Raw genomic sequence first — 19,721 nt, 5'->3', positions numbered from 1 at the left:
ATTGTAACTGACTTCTAACATCTTCTTCAGGAGTAACTACGTATTTAACTGTGCAATTCCTTCACAATTAGAAGCAATCCAAATCAAGTGCCTCTTTCATAGTTTCTGTTGGTTTGTTTAATCATACCAAAACCCCAAACCAAATTAAATCCCTCTAGGTTTTACATCATTCAAGCTAAATAAAGGTAGTCAAGTAGAAGTCTATTATATGCAATAGCTTTGATCTTTCTATCTTTTGATCTTTCTTGAGGCTGGGGAAGGGAAAAGAGAGGGATGACTAGAAATAAACTAACCTTTATTAAAAGTTTACCACATTTGCACAGATTTTTATTATTTTTTACAGAGATCATCTGAAGAGAGGATGAGCTCAATTTTAAAGAGAAGCCTCCTGAGGCTCAGAGAAGTGAAAGAGCTTATACAGGTTCAAGTATAGAGGAAAGTCTGACTTGGGATTTAAGTCCACATCTTTGGGCCTAAGAGACCCTTTACTCTCTATCACACTGCCATCCCTCCTGACCCCCTTAAGCTTAGGTCTTTTTGTTCCTTTGAGCCTTGTGCTGCAAGCATTTATAGTACCAACTCACCAGAGCTAGTAATGCTGCTCTCTTAGTGGTTGCAATAACCGAAGGTCTTCTATAATTCTAAATATATCTGCCAAGAGATCCTTGGAATAGCCATTCAATTTAGATTAACTCCTACACATGTTTACTACACTGCTTTAAATGAGAATGCATGATGGTAATGAATGAGTGTGGGGTGACTTTGTGTTAGGAGAAAGTGCTGAAGTTTTTTCAGCTGTTCACATCAACTTTAAATACAGCCAATCAGTCTTGGAATCCCTGTTATCAAAAGCTATGTGCATTACAAATTGTTTTAATTTATTCTGGAGTAATAAGAGGGAGACGTGAGTGTGTGTGTGTGTGTGTGTGTGTGTGTGTGTGTGTTAGAGTTTTCCTGGCACAAACAAACAGGGGTAGGAAAGGCATTGCAGTTCCTATTCATCTTCACAATTACAATGCTGACCTCCAAGGGAAAGCTCTATCTCATAGAAACCCTCCATGTCTTGAGTACTTTGGGGTGAGGCATTAAAGGGCATCACTCAAGCTAAATCTCACCGTTACCACTGGACTGTGGATCACTGACGAATGAGCCAGCAGTTAAATGTTTAGCAGGCTGTGACGACTTCGCACGGGAATAGAGAAATTTATTACCATCCTGCCACATCAGTGCCTGCCCTGCCTGCTTTTTCTCTGGTTCCTTCCTGATGTCTACTCCCACCCCATTTGACAGTGGAACCCTTTCTGGTTCCCCAGCTTTCCCCCTGCCACCCATCCCCCCCGCAGAAAGCTGACGGTCTAAACTGTCACGGAGTCCTGTTCATCATATTTCAAAAGCCTTAGTGCTCAAGATGATGCCATGGGTCCAGGTTTTTTATTTTTTTATTAGTATTATTGATGGCATTGATTTCCCCATGACCTTGCTTAGGGGTCTAAAGGGTGTCAGTTCTGCGTACTGTAGAATCTGTGCAGCCCCCAAGTACGTAAGAAGGGGTGGAGGGGTGGTGGGAAGGGCGGAAAGGAGGAGGCTGTGGGAAAGGCTGCCTCGGACAGGAGAGCCGGGGAGGAGAGGAAGGAGGAGAGACCGGGAGAGGAGGGGGATCAGGCGGACAGGCAGAACCAGCCAATCAGAGGCGCGCTCGGGAGCTGCAGAAGACGGAGCCGCGGAGCCCGGGGCTCGGAGGAGCGCGGAGCCCAGTCTGGGGCTCTCGGAGGACTGGAGCTGCTGTGCCGTGAGCACTGGGAAAGTCCCCTCTGTGCTTCTCATACATTAAGTTCCTTTCCACCAGTTAGGGCAAGTCAGCCAAGGTAAGGCTTCAATAAATGACACTTTACTATATAGTGACATTAATATCTTTGTACAACAACAGGGCTGCTTAATCCAGTTCTGAGTAAAAATTGGTGAAATCTTCCTCTCGGATTGGTTTCACAGGCTCTGGTGCCAATGGGAAAGTTGTGGCTAATGCTTCGTGAGCATTATCGCTAGCATACATTTTTTTAAAAAAATTTCTTAATCAGGAATGTTGCCATAGAGCCTATGGAATGTGCCTAATAATCCAGCTGGTCTCTGTTTATGTTTATCTGTGGATGTGCCCTGCCCCTGAAGAAGTTGGAAGGGTACTCTGCAAGGCACATTTGAATAGTGATGGCATCGAAATCAGCTGTCATGTCTCTCTGTCTGTAAAAGTGAGTGAAAGCATTGTCAGAATAGAAACCGAGATGCTGAAATAGAAATTTTGATAGTGCTTTTTAAATATTGCCTTCCCTTAAAATTACATGCTATCTGAGCACCGAAGCTGCAGCAAAGCAAGGTTCATTTTCCGTTTTCTTCTTTCACTCTTTTTTTTTTGGTACCAATCACTTCCATAAATGCTTATTAAAGCTTAAGATGAAACTTTTACTTCCTTTAAAGGGCACTATAAATGATGCATGAAAAGAAATTAGGTAGGCTCCTGTGATCTGTAACATACTTTATTTAGTATATGCACTCATGTTTGTTAACTCTGATTCATTCCCCCTTGTTAACTTCCTGAACCTGATTTGTTTGGGTCTGGAAATAACAATAATTTTGTCTTCATCTTCATGTCTTACAAACAAGGTAAAATTATGCCTTATGCATGTTTATATGCCTCTGTGTGTGTGTGTGTGTGTCGGTTGTGCGTACAGATGTAGAACTGGGAAAACCTATCATATGTAACAGGTGAAAATAGAATTTTATTAGCTAGTTATTGAAGTGTTTTTTTATATTCATGCCTGGTGTATTTAATGAACTTTTAGATTAATCAATAGTAAATGCTCCTTGCTATTTGCCTGCTAGAAATCAGGAAATGCGAAAATAAAAATCTTAGCTAAAATTGTTATGGTCTTGCGTTTGCTCAGGTGATGGCATCACTGCTTTGAGCCGAGAGAGACAGATCAGAGAAAGATCTTATTATGCAGCCAAAAAGAAAAAAGGAAAGAACTTCAGGCTCTGGCTGTGTTTTGGAACCTTTATTTTCCTCTCTAGGATCACCCACAGATTTTTCAAAGCAGGGGGCTTTCCTTCTGCAGTAATTGTTTCTCTCTGTTTTTGTGGACTTGTATTGTCAGAGAAAATATTCTAAGTCAAGAGTTTGGGATCCAGACTAGGTCTCATATGAACCTTGCTCGATATGGACAGAGGAAGGAGGAAGAATCTGGTAATTAGTAGGAATTAGTTGTGCAGTCTCAGCACTCTGGTGCAAGTACCAATCATCACTGCAGTTTCTTTCAAGCCTCCTGTTACGTATGTAATTTTGGATTCCCTGATAATAAATTAACCTAGGTCAAGACATTTATTCACTTAATGAGGCATTCATTCAGTGGGCCTTGGGGATAAGTGTTTTATAAACTATAGTGCTGATGCTTTTTCACAGAGGTAGCCAACTTAAGAGGAGGTGGAAAGAAATTCATACTAATGGTCAAGTTTGATCTCCTAGCAGGACGACAATAAAAGGTAAAAAATGATGATTTCCTATTTCCAATGCAACAGGAATGTCCAAATGGAAGTAACCCAATGGCAAGAGAGAAAATAATAGTGGAATGAAGGTAAATGTCATAAACTCTATCTGCTAATTCTCTACCCAGTGAATGTTGGGTAGAATTAGTTACAGTAGTTGCAAACAGGGTCAACAGCAACCGGTGCTTGAATAAAGGCTATACAATGAGCAGATTGGAAAACATTATTCCTCCTGATGATCTGTTTCAGATGGGTATAGTGGAATCATGAGTATGAATGGGTCACTTAGTCCAAGTTTATAAATTCTTTATATGAAGAGTGCTTTATAAAGTAAGTATAAAGTACCTTTCCCATTTGGCGCATACAAATATCATTCTTATGCTTTCTGTTGATTTTTGTGGTGTGTTGAATACAGACACGTGTTTAAAAGTTTGTTTGTCCCACTTTTCCTATATTTGGCTTGTTGATGATTAGAAGAATGTGGTATACCTTATTTCTTTGTACCCTGGTATAATTGTTCTCTGGAATCTAAGCATGCATGGGCACTTCAACAGATCGAGGATAAAAAATTTTAACTTATTAACCTGGAAAAATTTATTTATCTGGAATGATTGTATCAGTTGTAATGGAGTCTAGTTAAAAGTAAGAGAGAGAGAGTTTGAGAGATTAAAGATAGCATGGGTGTATGATATTCTTTTGCTTTTTTTAATCCAAAAACTTTAATTTGTGCACTTATATGCCTTTCTTGTAGTTGCATTGACATGTCATAGAACTATATTCTAGATTACAGCTTCTTAACTTTAGTCCCTTTGATATTTGGGTTGTATAATTCTCATGCTAGGAGAACTAGCAGCATCAGTTTTATACTCAAAAGATGACAGAAGCAATATCTCCAAATTGTGACAACCAAAAATATTTCAAGACATTGTGAACTATTCCCCATGGATGGGGACAAAATTGTGCCCCTCTTCTACTGAAAGTTGTTGCTCTAGGGAAAAGAAAACCAAAGGTTAAGCACAGAAAGGGGTCATGGGTTACACTGTTTGAGTGGGCGAGTGTCCATGTATATTGTTCGTTTGGGTGTCTATGGTAACTGCCTTTCTCTTTCTTTGAATGGATTTCAACTTGTAGGTGGTTCATTAGGTCCCTAATGAAAAACTGTGGAAGAGCTTATCAGTATAAATTTTTTTTCGTAAACTGAGACACTTGTCTGTATATTATTGTATGCTATATATGTTTATAAAGTATATATAGTATACTGTACATAATATGTGGCATATTATCATATACTGACATTTATGGAAATGAGAGAAAATAAAAATTGGAAAAAAGAAAAAGTAAATGTTGAATCTGGAAACAAATTTCACTTCTATTTTTCATTCCAGATGAGTGTTTATTATAAATAATAAATGAAAGATACTGATTCTCTGTAGTTTATGATTGCTTTCTATTTGTGGGGGAGTGTGTGTATATATGTAATGTATATGCACATATATTATATATGTATAATGTTTGCAGTCTCAGAACAAATGTTTACTACAGTAATCACATACGCTTAGAGTAGTGTATGGTGTTCAAAGACTTGAGAAATAAAAGTAACTACTTTGGTTTAAAAAGTGTAGTTCATTACTGGTGGTGATGTAAAGCATAATGGGAAAAAAATACCAAGCCTAATGGTTTTAAGACATGGCAGTACTTGGACTCTGCCATGGATTACCTGTGTTGCACACATGTCACTTTTGTATACAGGCCGTCTTCCTCATCTGCAAAAGGAGATAATAGGCATGAGAAGCAAATAGCATAAAGTGTTGAAATGGGTGGCGATTTATAAATATCTACCCTAATGTTGGTAAATTATTACAGATTCAATGTCTTTGGCAATTTATTTGATGAAAATTGACACAAGATTATAAATCTTCAACTATTTTAAGGCGACTAAAAATCTCTAAGAAATGGTGGCATTAGCTCTTAAATGTTTTTCATAGATGAAGTAGTACATCTTCACTTTGAAGTCTGTGATTAAAATTATGGATAAATTTCAATTTCCTCTAATATATCTACACTTCCCCATAGTATTCACATTTATAATTTGTTAAAAAATGCAGCAATCTAAAACATAGAATGCACCATGAAATACACTCTTCAACAATAACCACTATTACAAATTTGGTATACATTACCAAATAATTTTTAAATAAATAGATTAATGTGGATAGTTATATATTATTACAAAGTAAAAATTATATACAACTGTATGCATTCAAACAGCATATCTAGACAAACATATTTAGATAAAATAAATAATTTGATAAGATTGCCAAACTAATTTTATAGTATGCTCATTCTTCCATGTGATTATATCAAGAACTCGTGAACATTTAACAAGAAACCAGTAAGTCCTTATGTGCAGAACTGGTATTTAACTTTGGTTCAGTGTTAGGGGCACACATTTGTCTACAGCTTTCCCTTTCATTAGGTAAAGGTGCTTCCACCTAGTAGGTAAAGGTGCTTTACCTACTGGTGCTTCAATGACCCTGACACATTGAGTGTTCTGATTATATAAATATAACTATAATTCATTTAAGTAATCCCCTGTATATTTGATTAAACAAAGAGTAAGACCAACACAAATTAAATAATTTAGAATCTATGATTGCTGACAGTGTTTAAAGAGTAGCAAGAGTTCCAGAAAAATGAATGGGCAGTGGTGAAATGTAGGAGCAGACCTAAGAGGAGTGCTTTAGACTTGAGTACCCAAAATGTGTGAACGTTGCTTCTGTAGATATCAGAATTCTGTGTAAACTTCTGCAGTGCCGAGCCACATCCATTTAGGAAACGTGTTGGTAGGATGAGAATAAAATGAACAAAGTACGACCCCTAAAAGTATTTGAGTGAATTATATGAATAAAGCATACATTTTACTTGTCCGGCCTCTGAAGGACTATGTCTTAATCAGTATTTTACTTGCACTGCACAGGGTATGGTAGATGAACTGCCAGTAAGTGAGTTCCAGTATTACGGATGCCTTCAATGAAAAGAGAACTTGAACTACCATATCCATCTCATTTGATCTTTAGATGACCATAAGTATCTTAAAATGTATTTTTACTGTACTTATATTTAGGGCTTTTGGGTCAACATATATGATTTATGTGTAACTATGCAGATTTGATGTCACTGGCAATCTCAATCCCATTATTTTCTGTCAGTCTGCTACCAAAAGTTTTTTTTAAGTAAAATGTATTTATTTGGGTTAAACTCACAGTTGTCAATGGGATTGAAATGAAGGCAAGATCCCATTGAATGTATTCAATGGATAACCTGGTGAGTCATCGTACCACTAAGAATTTTTGAAACCAATATTGGTATTAGCAAAGGTGTGATACAACTCTTCATAACAGTTCTTCTGGATAGAAATGAAAATTAGTATACCAGGTTTGAAAAACAAGTTTCTATCCATCTCCAGAGAAAGGAAAAAGCAAATTCACTTACATGAAGTTTATGGGAATAAGTCACTAGAATATAATCCAAAATACCAAATATGAAGGAATACCTCAAAAAGTTAAAATTAATTTAATAATTTAATTAAAAAATAAGAATATAAATAGTGACAAATTTATGAAATTTGAATGTAATATATTAAACTTGATTCAAAAATTTATAAGTACTGTGATTTCAAATATTCCAATTAGTTGCACAATGTATTGAGACAAGAATGTGTATCCCCCTTGTCTTCTATAGTGTTTATATTATTATCTATGCATTTAAGAGACATATACTTAGTACATTCTAGCTGCAATGTGTGATATTTTACATATAATGAAAATATAAAATACAATTATTTTGGTAGTATGCAGTTTTGATACTTTTATTAAGAACCTGCTTGTGGGCAATCAGCCAATTGTTTGGCCAATCAATCAACAGCCAATCAGCCAACAATCAGTTTCAATTTAACTTACCAATAGCTGAGAAAGCCTTGTGTTATTGATTAAAATGTAAACCAGTTCCCGAAGACTATTGAGTAAGATTTTCAATTCTGGTGATTGAAATTCTATCGTGCAAAAGGGTGGAAATCCCTCTCTTCTACCTCTTTTTTTAGTTCTTGCAGCCAGACTAATAAAATCGACACAAGACTAGATTAACGGGGGGATTTAATGTGTGTGCATGGGAGAAACAATATGATGCTCAGATCATAAAATGAGGCTCATATAATGATCCAACTAGGCACTTTTTTATACTGTTTAGACAAAGAAACAATACATTTGTGAGGAATTTTCAGGACAAAAAAGTTAGTGCTCATTTGAAAGGAGTAGAAAGTGAGCAAGGTTTGCACTTGGGTAGTAAATTAGTAAAGGCATTAGAAGGTCTACTTACAGACCTTTTAGACTCTGAATATTTCAGCTCTTGTGATCAAGGTGTCTCTCAGCCTTTCGAGAGTGGGCGGTGAGAAGAGAAGATGGAGACTGTGCCAGAGTGAAAGCAGTCGAGACAGAAGAGGTTGGATGATGTAGTGAACTTGGAGGTTGGATGATGTGATAGAAACTGATGTTGTATAGGACATAGAGCTGCTGGGGAGAAGGGAGGACCACTTTGTGTGCTGTTGGAGAGAGCTGGTAGGACCAATGAAAGGAAAGAACTAGGGACAAGGGAATCTGGCAGGGGAAGGATGTCAAGCAGTAAATAGGGAGAAATTAGATTTATACGTTTTTAGTTGTAGATGTCTGCATGGAATTGGAATGGAATTAGTTGAATACATAAGTGTGGAATTCAGCAGACAGCTGTCTGCTGGATATAAAAAGTCAAGTGATCACACATATATCACATTTAGAATAAAGAAACTGAGTATGAATGAAAAGATGAAAAACAGAAGGACCGGAACCTGCAGCAACCCAACACCCATTGATTGGAGAAATGAAGGAAAGCAAGGACAAGCAGTTGAGAAGCAGTAGCTGGAGAGGGAGGAACAAACCCCACAGGTGAAGTAGCTTGAAAGGCAGGGGAAGAGGGATCTCAAGGAAGACACTGTTTCAAAACACATTTTAAATTATCAAAATGGGAACTGCCAAACACATATAAACAGATATTCAACATACACTTTCTGGGCATTTTCATTTTATGTATAAAAATTCACCTTAATTTTTAAGTGCTTCTTGAAGGGCTTTATTCATTATAGCTGTTTATATATTGAAGATATCTCTCTCTGTATTTTTATCATTTTTATTGTCATTCTATGACAGTTGTCTCAATATTCCCCCTTTGCTCCTTTCCACCCATCCCACTCCCCTCTCCCACAGCTCATTCCCATACTGCTGTCCGTACCCATGGGTCATTCATACATGTTCTTTTTCTCATCCCTTTCCCTCCTTTCCACCATTGTCCCTGCTCCTTCCCCTCTGGTCACCTTCAGTCCGATCCATGTTTCCATGCCTGTGGTTCTATTTTGTTCATTAGTTTATGTTGTTCATTAGTTAACCATTTTCAAGTCAATGCGTGCCTGGCATTAGAAGCAACTGGGAATTTTTTTTAAAGATTTTATTTATTTATTTTTAGAGAGGGAAGGGAAGGAGAAAGAGAGAGAGAGAGAGAGAGAGAGAAATATCAATGTGTGGTTGCTGGGGGTCATGGCCTGCAACCCAGGCATGTACCCTGGCTGGGAATCGAACCTGCGACACTTTGGTTCGCAGCCCGCGCTCAATCCACTGAGCTATGCCAGCCAGGGCGCAACTGGAAATTTTTTTGATGTCGTAAAAGCAAATATTGACACAAAATTATTGGTTTAATTACCCATGTATTTTATTCATTAATATAGTTCTTGTTCTCTAATGTTTTTATTGACTTTATATGAAGTTTGATGTTGCATTTATTGCTCATCACACTGAAAAGATAGCAACATAAAATGTATTTTATTTATTGATAACAAAATTTTGCTTCTTGCCAACTCAAAATTATGCTGCAAATAATTATAATAAAGTAAAAGTAGATATGAAAACTCTCCTGTAGCCAATATTCCAATTAAGGGACTGTACTTTTTCTTCCCCATTCTATAAGTGATTTACTAGTCTTTTAAGTGTGGGAGAAATACATTAAAAACCTAGATATAAATCCTCAGTTTCAGCTGCAGGTATGACGTGATTATAAAGTTGTGAAACTGATCTATAAGCAAGTATGCAAGGCTACTATACCATAGATCATTTCAATGATTCCCATATCAGTGAAATTGTTCTTTTCTAACACACACACACATACATACACACAACCAATGACTTGGCAATCACATTCTTTTTCTTAATCTACAGAGACAACAATCAGCTTGGTTAGTACCTTATCAATCAGGCTTCACTTAAAATATTTATATTCTGAAATAAATTACATGATATTACTTCTGAAGCCCAGTTTTGTGAGAGGAGTCACAACAATACTTTGAGCAATTTAAATAATTTATAAATACTGTATGTGACTACATTGAAAGCTAACATGAGAGGTGAAATAATGGCCCTCTGAGATAGCCAAATCCTAATTCCTGGGACCTGTGAATATGTTACTTTACATGGCAAAGGAAGATTAAGAATGTAGAAAGAGTTAAATTTGCTAATTTACTGAGCTAAAACAGGGAGATGGGAAAGAGAGTCAGACAGGCAGTCAGCGTGATAACCTGTGACAAGGACTTCATCCGACTTAGCTGGGTTGGGATATGGATGAAGAGGACTAAGTACTAAGTACCCAGTGCTTTGGGCAGCCTCTAGAAACTGGAAAAGGCATGGGGATGGATTGTCCCTGAAAGCCCCTTGAGAGAAATGCAGCTGTGCTGATACCTTAATTTTAGCTCCATTGTGACTCATTTCAGACATCTGACCTGAGCCCTGCTTATTTCTGATCTCAGGAACTGTAAGACAATGTTTTGTAATGTAGGAAGCCACTAAGTTTCTGGTATTGGGTTGGCCAAAAAGTCTGTATAGTTTTTTTTTTCCCATAAAATAAAAGGCACATGTTTTACTTTCACCAATAACTTTATTAATTTACATATTTTGAGTATGTCGGGATCTCCCACTATTGGCTTCCAGTGGGTAGGGTCCAGGGGTGCTGCTAAACATCTTCCAATGCAGAAGATAGCCTCACAGCAAAGAATTACTGGACCAATGCGTTAATAGTACCAAGAAAGTTTTCAACCACTTTTGACTCGTTCGACCTGTCACAGCACTTTCTCCATACACTGCACAAATCTTTGTGTGTGTTTCAGTTATGTTTCTACCTTTCTTGAACTAATAAAACATAATATACTAAAATGTTGCATATTTTCTTCCATCTTCAACATTATATTGGCTGCACAAAAACTCACCAATTTCGATAATTTTTTTTTCTAAATGCATGTTGATATGACAGCTGTCACAATACAATCTAACAAAATTGTTTCAGATGAAGTTAAAGATAGCTAAGCTCTTCTAGAGCTAGTGTACCAAAAAAAACTAAATCAACTTTTTAGCCAAACCAATATTTTGTTAGTAGTAATAGAAAACTAATATAGCTGGTATAAGGAGAGGTATGTTAAGTTCTGCCTTTTAAAACTATTTTATTTATTTATTTCCAGAGAGGGGAAAGGGAGAAAGAGAGGGAGAGAAACATTGATATGAGAGAGATACATCCATCAGTTGCCTCTCACATGCCCCCAACTGTGGACCTGGCCTGCAACCTAGGCAATTGTCCTGGCTGGGAATCAAACTGGCGACCTTTCAGTGCACAGGCCAGCACTCAATCCATTGAGCAGCCCCAGCCAGGGCAAGTTCTGCTTTTTTAATAAAAACACATCACATAAATATTCTGAAAATAAAGATGAAATAACTGTACCATTAACCCAAGGCTTTTATTATTTGTTACTAAATTGATGAGAAATTATTATATTGAACCTGAAGGATGTTTCCTAAAAGAGAATGTAAGCTACGGTGTTTCCTAAAGGAAGAAAATAGTGTATCCTACCGAAGCTGTGCTCTCTTGTCCTCCTCAATAAGTATATTGTACTGCTGTTTATGAGTTTACTGAACTTCTGGTTCCTGTGTCCAGATGTGGTTTAAAATGTACTGAATTATGTATACCGCTCTTTTAGGTATATTATTAATTTATGTAACAATGTGAACATTATCAGAAAGTAAAATATAGAATGTATAGTACATAAACAAATGACCCTCCACTTGGTACATGTTTGCAGTGCAGGGCATATTTATTCAAATTTGAGCAATTTCCTGTATTACAAAAGCAAAGTTAATTATCATAAAACATTTTACAGCTTACAAAGTATAAAAGATATTACCTGTTATGATTAATAAAGATGGATTTAAAATGAGAATGTAAAATCTGTATTCTTTTACCAATCTAACCACTTTTCAAATAAGTGCCTGGGTCGCTGTTTAACCTTCTCAAAATTCTTAAATAGGGGAAAAGTTATTTATCCTTCTTGCTTGAATGGCTTTTTTTATGCTTAAAGCACAACATTTATGACAATGTTCACAGAAAAATCTTGAGCACAATTCAGATGTATAAAAATAAAAGAATGAAGTAAGGCCAATCATCTAATATTGTTTGGCTAATTATGATTTTAATTCAGTCTTTAAAATGATTCATAGATATTGGTTACTCACACCTGGTTACAAAACTCTATTTAACACATGGTCCTAAGAGCAGCAGTGTGACCTGTGTACCTGCACGTGAGCCAAACTGTGACAGGTGGGAGAACCCAAGTGAATACTGCAGATTAGTCTTCCTTCCTCGGGCAGGTTGGTGATGTTAGAGGCACTGGAACACATTCCCCATATGGGCCTCCAGTTCTCAATTAGTGTCCTAATCTGCTTCCAAAGGCCCTGTCTGGGTACCTGGAAGCAGATCAATATGAGTCACGTGTTCATCCTTGGTACGTGATCAAGTACTAGTTACTGTTCTTAAGTTTTTGGCTTTTCTGATTTACTGTATACATTCTATTAATTTGTCAAGTAGTAAGTGTGCAGCACAACAAGACAAATGATGAGAAATATTAATTACCCCCATTTCCCTTTCTTCAATCCCATGCAGCTGAAATCTTTAAAAACTATAATTTATCCAAATATACCTTTCTCTATATACCTATATGACATGTGTATGTAAGCATATATATGGATATATGCATACATATATATGGAAGAATCATATATCCCCATAGACTATTTAAAGTAAATGTGTTCTTTTATTCATAGGACTCTACAACACATTTTATATATATTAGATCATGGAAACATCTCCAAATGAATATGTCAATCTGATCCTTCCTTGTCTGTATTGTCTCTTCTTTTACCATGTTTTCAGCCTTGTTTCTGTCTTTATGTCCTACCATACTCCAACTCTTTCTCACTCTTCAATCTTATCCCTCCTAATTTGTATGTGTTCCTGTGTTAATCAATTCAGGCAACCATAAAAACTACGATTAACTGTGTGGCTTAAACAACAAGAATTTATTTCTCAGTTCTAGATGTTGGAAAGTCCAAGATTAAGGAGCCAACTGATTTGGTTCCCCTGTGAGAGCTGTCTTCCTAGCTTATAGATGGCCACCTTCTTGCTCTGTCCTCACAGGGCAGAGAAAAAGCTCCCTTGTGTCTCTTATAAGAACATTAATCCCACCATAAGGGGCCCAACCTCATGACTTCATCTAAAACAAATTACCTTACTAAGGCCCATCTCCAAATACCATTATATTGTGGGGGCAGCGTACAAGGTCAGCACAAAAATTTGAGCAGGGACACAAATCAGTCCCTAACAGTTCCTTTCCCCCCAATTTGCAATTATTGTTATTGTCCTTGTTTTCATTATTATCTGTGAACATCCTGTTTCCTCCTGCTGCCATTTGTGATCCTCCCAAGCATTCTAACCTCTTGGGTCTCCTCCTGTTCTCTCATTCACCTCTTTCTCCAAAGGCACCTTATTTGACTGCTAAGGAATTTGCCTGAATACTATAGCCAGCTATTCCCCTGAAATTCTCCAGTTTTAAAGACTAAATCTACACTCCTTCCCTGTAATGTTTTGGGAAACAATCATCAGTTAGGCCATTCTTCACGATAGTGTAAAGGTCCTGAATACTGCCTGACTCCTGTATAAAGTACTGTATATATATATATCCAACTGTTTTTTTCTGTTCTTACACAGATTGCCAAGATGATATCTGATGACCTTTTTTTCTGGGTTTACTGAATGCATATATAAAGTAAAATTGAAAATCATTGTCTCAGAGTTTTCAAAAAGAATTTCTGGAAAATTCTTTTTCCAGATTTTACTTTGAGCCAATTCAGCACTCACTTGAGTAATACAAGGAAAAAAACGTGAAATGACTAGGATCAGTAGTATATGAATATCACTTGGTTTGAAATTGCCAAGGCATGAATCACCCTTTCAGATGAGCTACTCTCACCAACTTCAAAGGAGTGACTCAGGAGATATGTAACAGTTTGGAAGAGTTTGTTTCTCTGATAAAGCATCCCACTCCACTCCAGTTCAGTGCTGAGGAGGATGTCGTGGATTTGCAAAAAAGGTATTTTTAACACAAATTTAGTAATAGCATGTAGGAAGTGCTGACTCTTCCAAGTGTAAAAGTGTGGCTTTCAGAAAGAAGTAAACTAGGACACTGTCAGCATCCTGGAAATGATACTTACTCTTTTACTAAAGGAAACGCCAAATGCTTAAAATGAAAAACCAACACATTAACTCAATGAAGAGGCTAGATTGTTCTAATCGATAAACTCTACAAGAATAGTTGATTCTTAGCTAATGCATGTTTATGTTTCCAATTTATTAACAACAAAAAAGCTTTCTTTGTAAAAAATTTGATTTTCTAAGAGACATAAAATATTTAAAATAACAATTGCTTAAAATCAGATTGTATTTAATTGTTATTGACTTTTCTGCTGTATCTAAGTGTTCAAATCAAAGTCTCCCCTTCAGATATTTATCAAAGTACACAATTTTTCTGAGGAACTTCACAATTTACTTCTGTGCATATTAAGTTTTCATGTAATATCGTTACATTTTATCCAATTTATTTCATTTCATTAAATTTCCTACATAAGAAAATAACATCATAATTATAAAATATAAAAGTAGAACATTTTGGCAAAGCACATTTCAAAGATGAATTTAGGTCTAATTTTTCTATAGAGTATAGAAACTTGACATACTGAAAAAATTAAGGCACATTATTTAATGTCTACTTAGAGCTCAGATTTTTAATTGGCTTACTGATTTATTTAAATTACAGTTATATAATTCATAACGTACCCATGTTCGTACAGTTGGCCCTGTTAGCTGAAAGTCCTTTCTGGAACCTGTGGACGTTGGGCAGGTGTTAGTAACTTTATTTTGTATAACAGTAACTGAAACCCTAGATGCTCATAGACTTGCTTAGAGGAGCACACTTCCCAGCAGCTGAATCTGAATGGAGTTCGCCCTGCCTTTCTATCTGTCGTGGCTCTCAAACACCCAGCTCCCAGACCCCGTGGACAGAGGTTCTTAGCTGATGGACTGCTTCATGTTATAAAATTTCTAAAATTTATAGGACAGTTACTGTTCCATGCTGCTTCTACCAAATCTGTCTACCAAATCTGTACATAAATGGTACCTATACTGCCATCCCTGTCTCTGCTCAAATTATAGCAAAGGAGGATCTCTGCTATTATCCGCACCCTGTTCTCAAGGTCTCCTCTCCAGGTCCTCTCTAAATCTTCCCTTAGTTGGATGCATCAACAAGGTATCCCTTCCTAATGGATCATTCTCATAAGTGCACTTAGATGACTTCCATTTAAAAAAAATGTTTTAGGACCCCAACACCCATTTACTCTGCTTAGATAACATATTTCAGTCATCTCAGCAAGCGATAACCCTTATTTGCACAAATCTGAAAGGAGATATCCTTTATGCCTTCCTCATCCTTGTTCCTTATATAAAGTCCTAACTGTTCTACCCCTAAAGTATATTTAAAATATATTTACTGCTTTCATTTCTGCTGCAACCTTAGTAATTCACATCACCATGACCTCTTCTATAATGGTTTCCTCTAGCCTAACCTACCCACAAATACCCTCCTCAAATTGTTCACCATATACAAGCCAGAAGAAACTTCTTAAAAATATGTATCATTATATGTTATTCTTTTCTTTTAAGCTCATCAATGAACCACAGTTTTATGTGTAATAAAGGACTACATTCTTGTCATAACCTCTAAAATCCTGTATGACCTCACCCAACTTTCCTCTCTAACTTGAGCTCCAATTATACCCACTAAGCTATACTTTCATGCTTTCTCCTACTCAAATATGTCAAGCCTTCCTCGAGGCATTTGAACTAACTTGCTCTTTCTTTGTCTGAAATGTCCTTTCTTCATATTTTTCTAAGGCTTGCTCTTTATCCTTCATGCTTAATCTCATCCTGTTAAAAATAATGCCCTCTTCTCTAAAGTAGCTCTCTGTCATACCAGCTTACTTTCTCATGTTCTTCAATGATACTTTCTATTAGTTTACTCATTTCTGTATTTCTCACCTCCAAGGAGAATGTAAACCCTACTTCAGCCAGGTTCCTGCTTGTTCATTTACCTTTGGATCCTCAGTGTTATTGCCTGGCACATAGCCCAGAATATATTCCAGAAAATAGAAGACAAATATATTCGTAGACTAAAATGGAAACTTCAGGATTTTTAAAAGGAAGGTTTTAAAAATTTTAGTTGAAGAATACCATACATAGAAATAGTGCACAGATCATCAGATCATCCATGTAGAGATAAATACTGCAAACTGAAATTACCCGGATAACTACCACTTATATAAAACAAAATAGTACCTTCATTTCAAGAGCCTTCTGCATGTGCCTTTACTATTCCTTCTCCTTCCCTGGACATAGTTTTCCCTGACTTCTTACGTGAAAGATTCAATTTGCATGTTGTATTTTATATATGAAGAATCATGCAGTATTGTTTCATCATTTGTCTTCTCAATATTACTTTTGTAAGCCCTGGCTGGCGTAGCTCAGTGGATTGAGCTCAGGCTGGGAACCAAAGTGTCGCAGGTTCGATTCCCAGCCAGGGTACATTCCTGGGTTGCAGGCCATAACCACCAGCAACCACACATTGATGTTTCTCTCTCTCTCTCTCTCTCTCTCCCTCCCTTCCTAAAAATAAATAAATAAAATCTTTTAAAAATATATTACTTTTATAAAATGTATCCATTTTGTTGAGTGAATCAGTAGTTTATTTTACTGTTCTCTATTAGTCTATTGTATAAATATGTTACAAGTTATATATTCTACTTTTGAAGGACATCTGGGTCTTTTAGTTATTAACTTTTAGGTTGGCCAAAAAGTCCACATTTTTCTCCATAAAAAAAAGACACATTTTTCATTTTCATCAAAAACTATATGGATTCAGATATTTTGAGTATGTCAGCTATCTCCCACATGATACAACATTGATTGTTCTCAATTAATTTCTTGATTTGATCACTATCAATTTCAACTGGTCTACCTGACCATGGAGCACCGTCCAGTGAGAAATCTCCAGCACAAAACTTCTCAAACCAATTTTGACATGTTCAATCAATCACAGCACCTTCTCCATACACTATACATACAGTTGTGTGTCTCCATACAGTTGTGTTTTTACCTTTCTTAAAATGGCTACACAAAAATTCAGCAATTTTGGTAAGTTTTTTAAATGCACACTGATATGAGAGCTGTAGCAATACAATCTAACAAAATTGTTTCAAATGAAAAAGATACCCTAGTGCTACTAGAGCCATCTTACCATAAAAAACAAATGGACCTTTTGGCCAACCCAATGTAATAAATAATACAACTATGAACAAGTTGTATTCTTGAATTCTGAACATGTGTGTGCCTTTTTATTGGGTATATACTGGTTCAATGCTGTGTTATAGGGTATGCAGATGTTCAGCATTAGTAGATGCATCCAAATACATTTCTAAAATGGCTGTACTAATTTACAGTCCCACATCTTTATGTGAGACTTGCTATCGTCATTCTCAATCTTGTTACTTTAGTCATCCTAGCAGGATAAGACCACAATACTTCATTGAGTTCCAGCACAAACTGTACTTTTAATCTCCAAACTATAGTAAAATTAAAAGAATAATCCACTGACATTTGTGTCCTTCATCTGAATATTGGTTTTTGTGTCATTTTTTTTATCTTCTTGATAAGCAGTCATCTTTATTTTTCTGAATATTGTAAACAGTTTTTAGACATTAGATACAGACTTTTGGTGATTGGAAACTGCAAGACTTTGCCAATTCATAGATTGGGTAATTTTGACATTTACTGAACATTTTCTTGATTTACTTTGACAATTTTTCAAGTAGAATGGCAAGATGCAATATAATTACACTGTACTAAGTATATTTATTTCAGATGCTAGAGAACCAAATCATGTTTTGCAGCTTGTGAGGATAATATATAAATGAGAAAAAACAAAGGCTGTGGTAAAAAGAAACAAGCTCATTCATCTTGCTCATCGTATTTAAAGCATGAATCTGGTTTGAAATATACTTGGGGAGTATACCACCATGGGGACAAAAAAGAATGTCACCTTTTTCTTTTTTATCACCTCTTATTAGTTACCAAAACATAGTTATTAACCACCAAAAAATGATAGTTTGGACTCCAGGAAGCAAATGTTCACATTGTTAAAATACTTACATACATTTTCTTTTTCTTAATGTTTACTAGCACAATGGGGGCCACCAGACCACAGAACCGTGCTCTCCAAGAAGGGAGCTCTAATCATATATAAACTGTTCTTCAGACAAAACCTTTGCCAGGGGCTTTGGCTTTTATATTTCTCTGATTAGGTTTATTGGCAATGTGTAGAATTTATCCTTATACACCAGCTCTAGAATACATGAGAAATACAAGCCATTTTTGTGAAACGCTAGTTTAATGGTTATGTTATATTAGGAAAATGTTATTTTTTAAGCGTTTACTTATGCACAGGTATTTTGCATATGTGTCGTGTGATACATTCTGAGTATCAGAAATTTTACTTTCTGTTTGCCTGATAGACTTGCATTTACTCAATAAACAAGCTTTAATTTAATGTGTATCTTAAAATCATCAAATTAAAAGATATTTCTTTAAAAATAAAACCAAAGACTAAGAAAGAAAATGAACTAGTGGTTGGAAATAAGATGTGACCACTACACAAACTTCCATAAGCTATTTGGTTTTCCTATAAAATAGAATCACCCATTTTCAATAGCCTTAAGTTTTGTTATAAAAATCATCTGCTTTGCCACCATATATAAAGAGTATGAGCTTTAGAATCAGTCAGAATTTTTTGAAGCTTGATTACATTAATATATGTATTTATACAGGCAGTGTTTAATTTTCTATTTATGAAATATGCACACTACTACCTGAAAGTATTGGAATGTTATCTGGGGAGCAGGGAGCACAGTGTAGGGCAGTGAGAAGGCGCTCAGTGAAACATTGGTCTTCATCATTTCTCTTCCACTAGTTCAATTCATCTTCTGGCTTTTATTTATAACGTTGGCAGCACCATTGTTCCATTGAAGTGCAAAGTCCAAGCTATTTGCATATTCATTCTCTAATTTCTTTCCAGTTCTGTCATTTTGTCATTAACATTTCTTCTAGATAACAATTTTTATTTCAGTGACTAAGCTCATTATCCTTAATCTCTTTCTTGATTTACAATAACTCTTATTGCATTTGTTCTATTTTTCTTTCATAATATTGTTTATTCTTACCTAATTGTTGTTTTCCAACCTAAGTGTTCTGCAAACTCCTTCAGGAAAAATATCACAGTAGTTTCTCTTGTACATCATACTGCCTGGTAGTGACTATATTATGTGCCTGATACACACTTTAATTGGTTGCTTTGGAATTAGTACCTCTAATTCATTTTAACATTTAGGACTGATCCATATTGAACATAATTAAACTATTTTGTTACCTAAATATCTTTTTTAAAATTTTTTTGTTTTAAATCAATCCTCTTAAAGTGTTAAAATATTCTAAAATGACTTTAAAATTTCTCCACAGAACTAGGATTAAATGCATTGCCTTTATTTTTTTCATTATTGATTATGTGAGTCATTATGAATAATACTGTTTTTGAATAAAACTTTCATTTTGCTAATGGAAAAGGAAGTTTATTC

At 35.8% G+C, this 19,721-nt stretch overlaps 1 protein-coding gene across 7 annotated transcripts in view; it reads left to right on the top strand.

The window, feature by feature from the left end:
• CDH18 (cadherin 18) overlaps positions 1 to 19,721 on the top strand; it is an 811,828-nt gene that overhangs the window by 433,755 nt on the left and 358,352 nt on the right. Inside the window, exon 1 of one of the 7 annotated variants that reach the window (XM_045847885.1) lies at positions 1,775 to 1,865. The exons of the other annotated variants lie outside the window; for them this stretch is intronic. The gene's annotated coding sequence lies outside the window, so the exon portion shown is untranslated. Of the gene's footprint in view, positions 1 to 1,774; positions 1,866 to 19,721 lie in introns of those variants that run through there. 7 annotated transcript variants of the gene reach the window in all.

This window comes from Phyllostomus hastatus, unplaced genomic scaffold (genome assembly GCF_019186645.2).
Source record: "Phyllostomus hastatus isolate PE091 unplaced genomic scaffold, TTU_PhHast_1.1 phas_contig_58, whole genome shotgun sequence".
In the NCBI taxonomy this organism is placed as follows: domain Eukaryota; kingdom Metazoa; phylum Chordata; class Mammalia; order Chiroptera; family Phyllostomidae; genus Phyllostomus; species Phyllostomus hastatus.
Note: the sequence above shows the minus strand (reverse complement) of the source record. Positions and strands in the feature narration are given on the sequence as shown.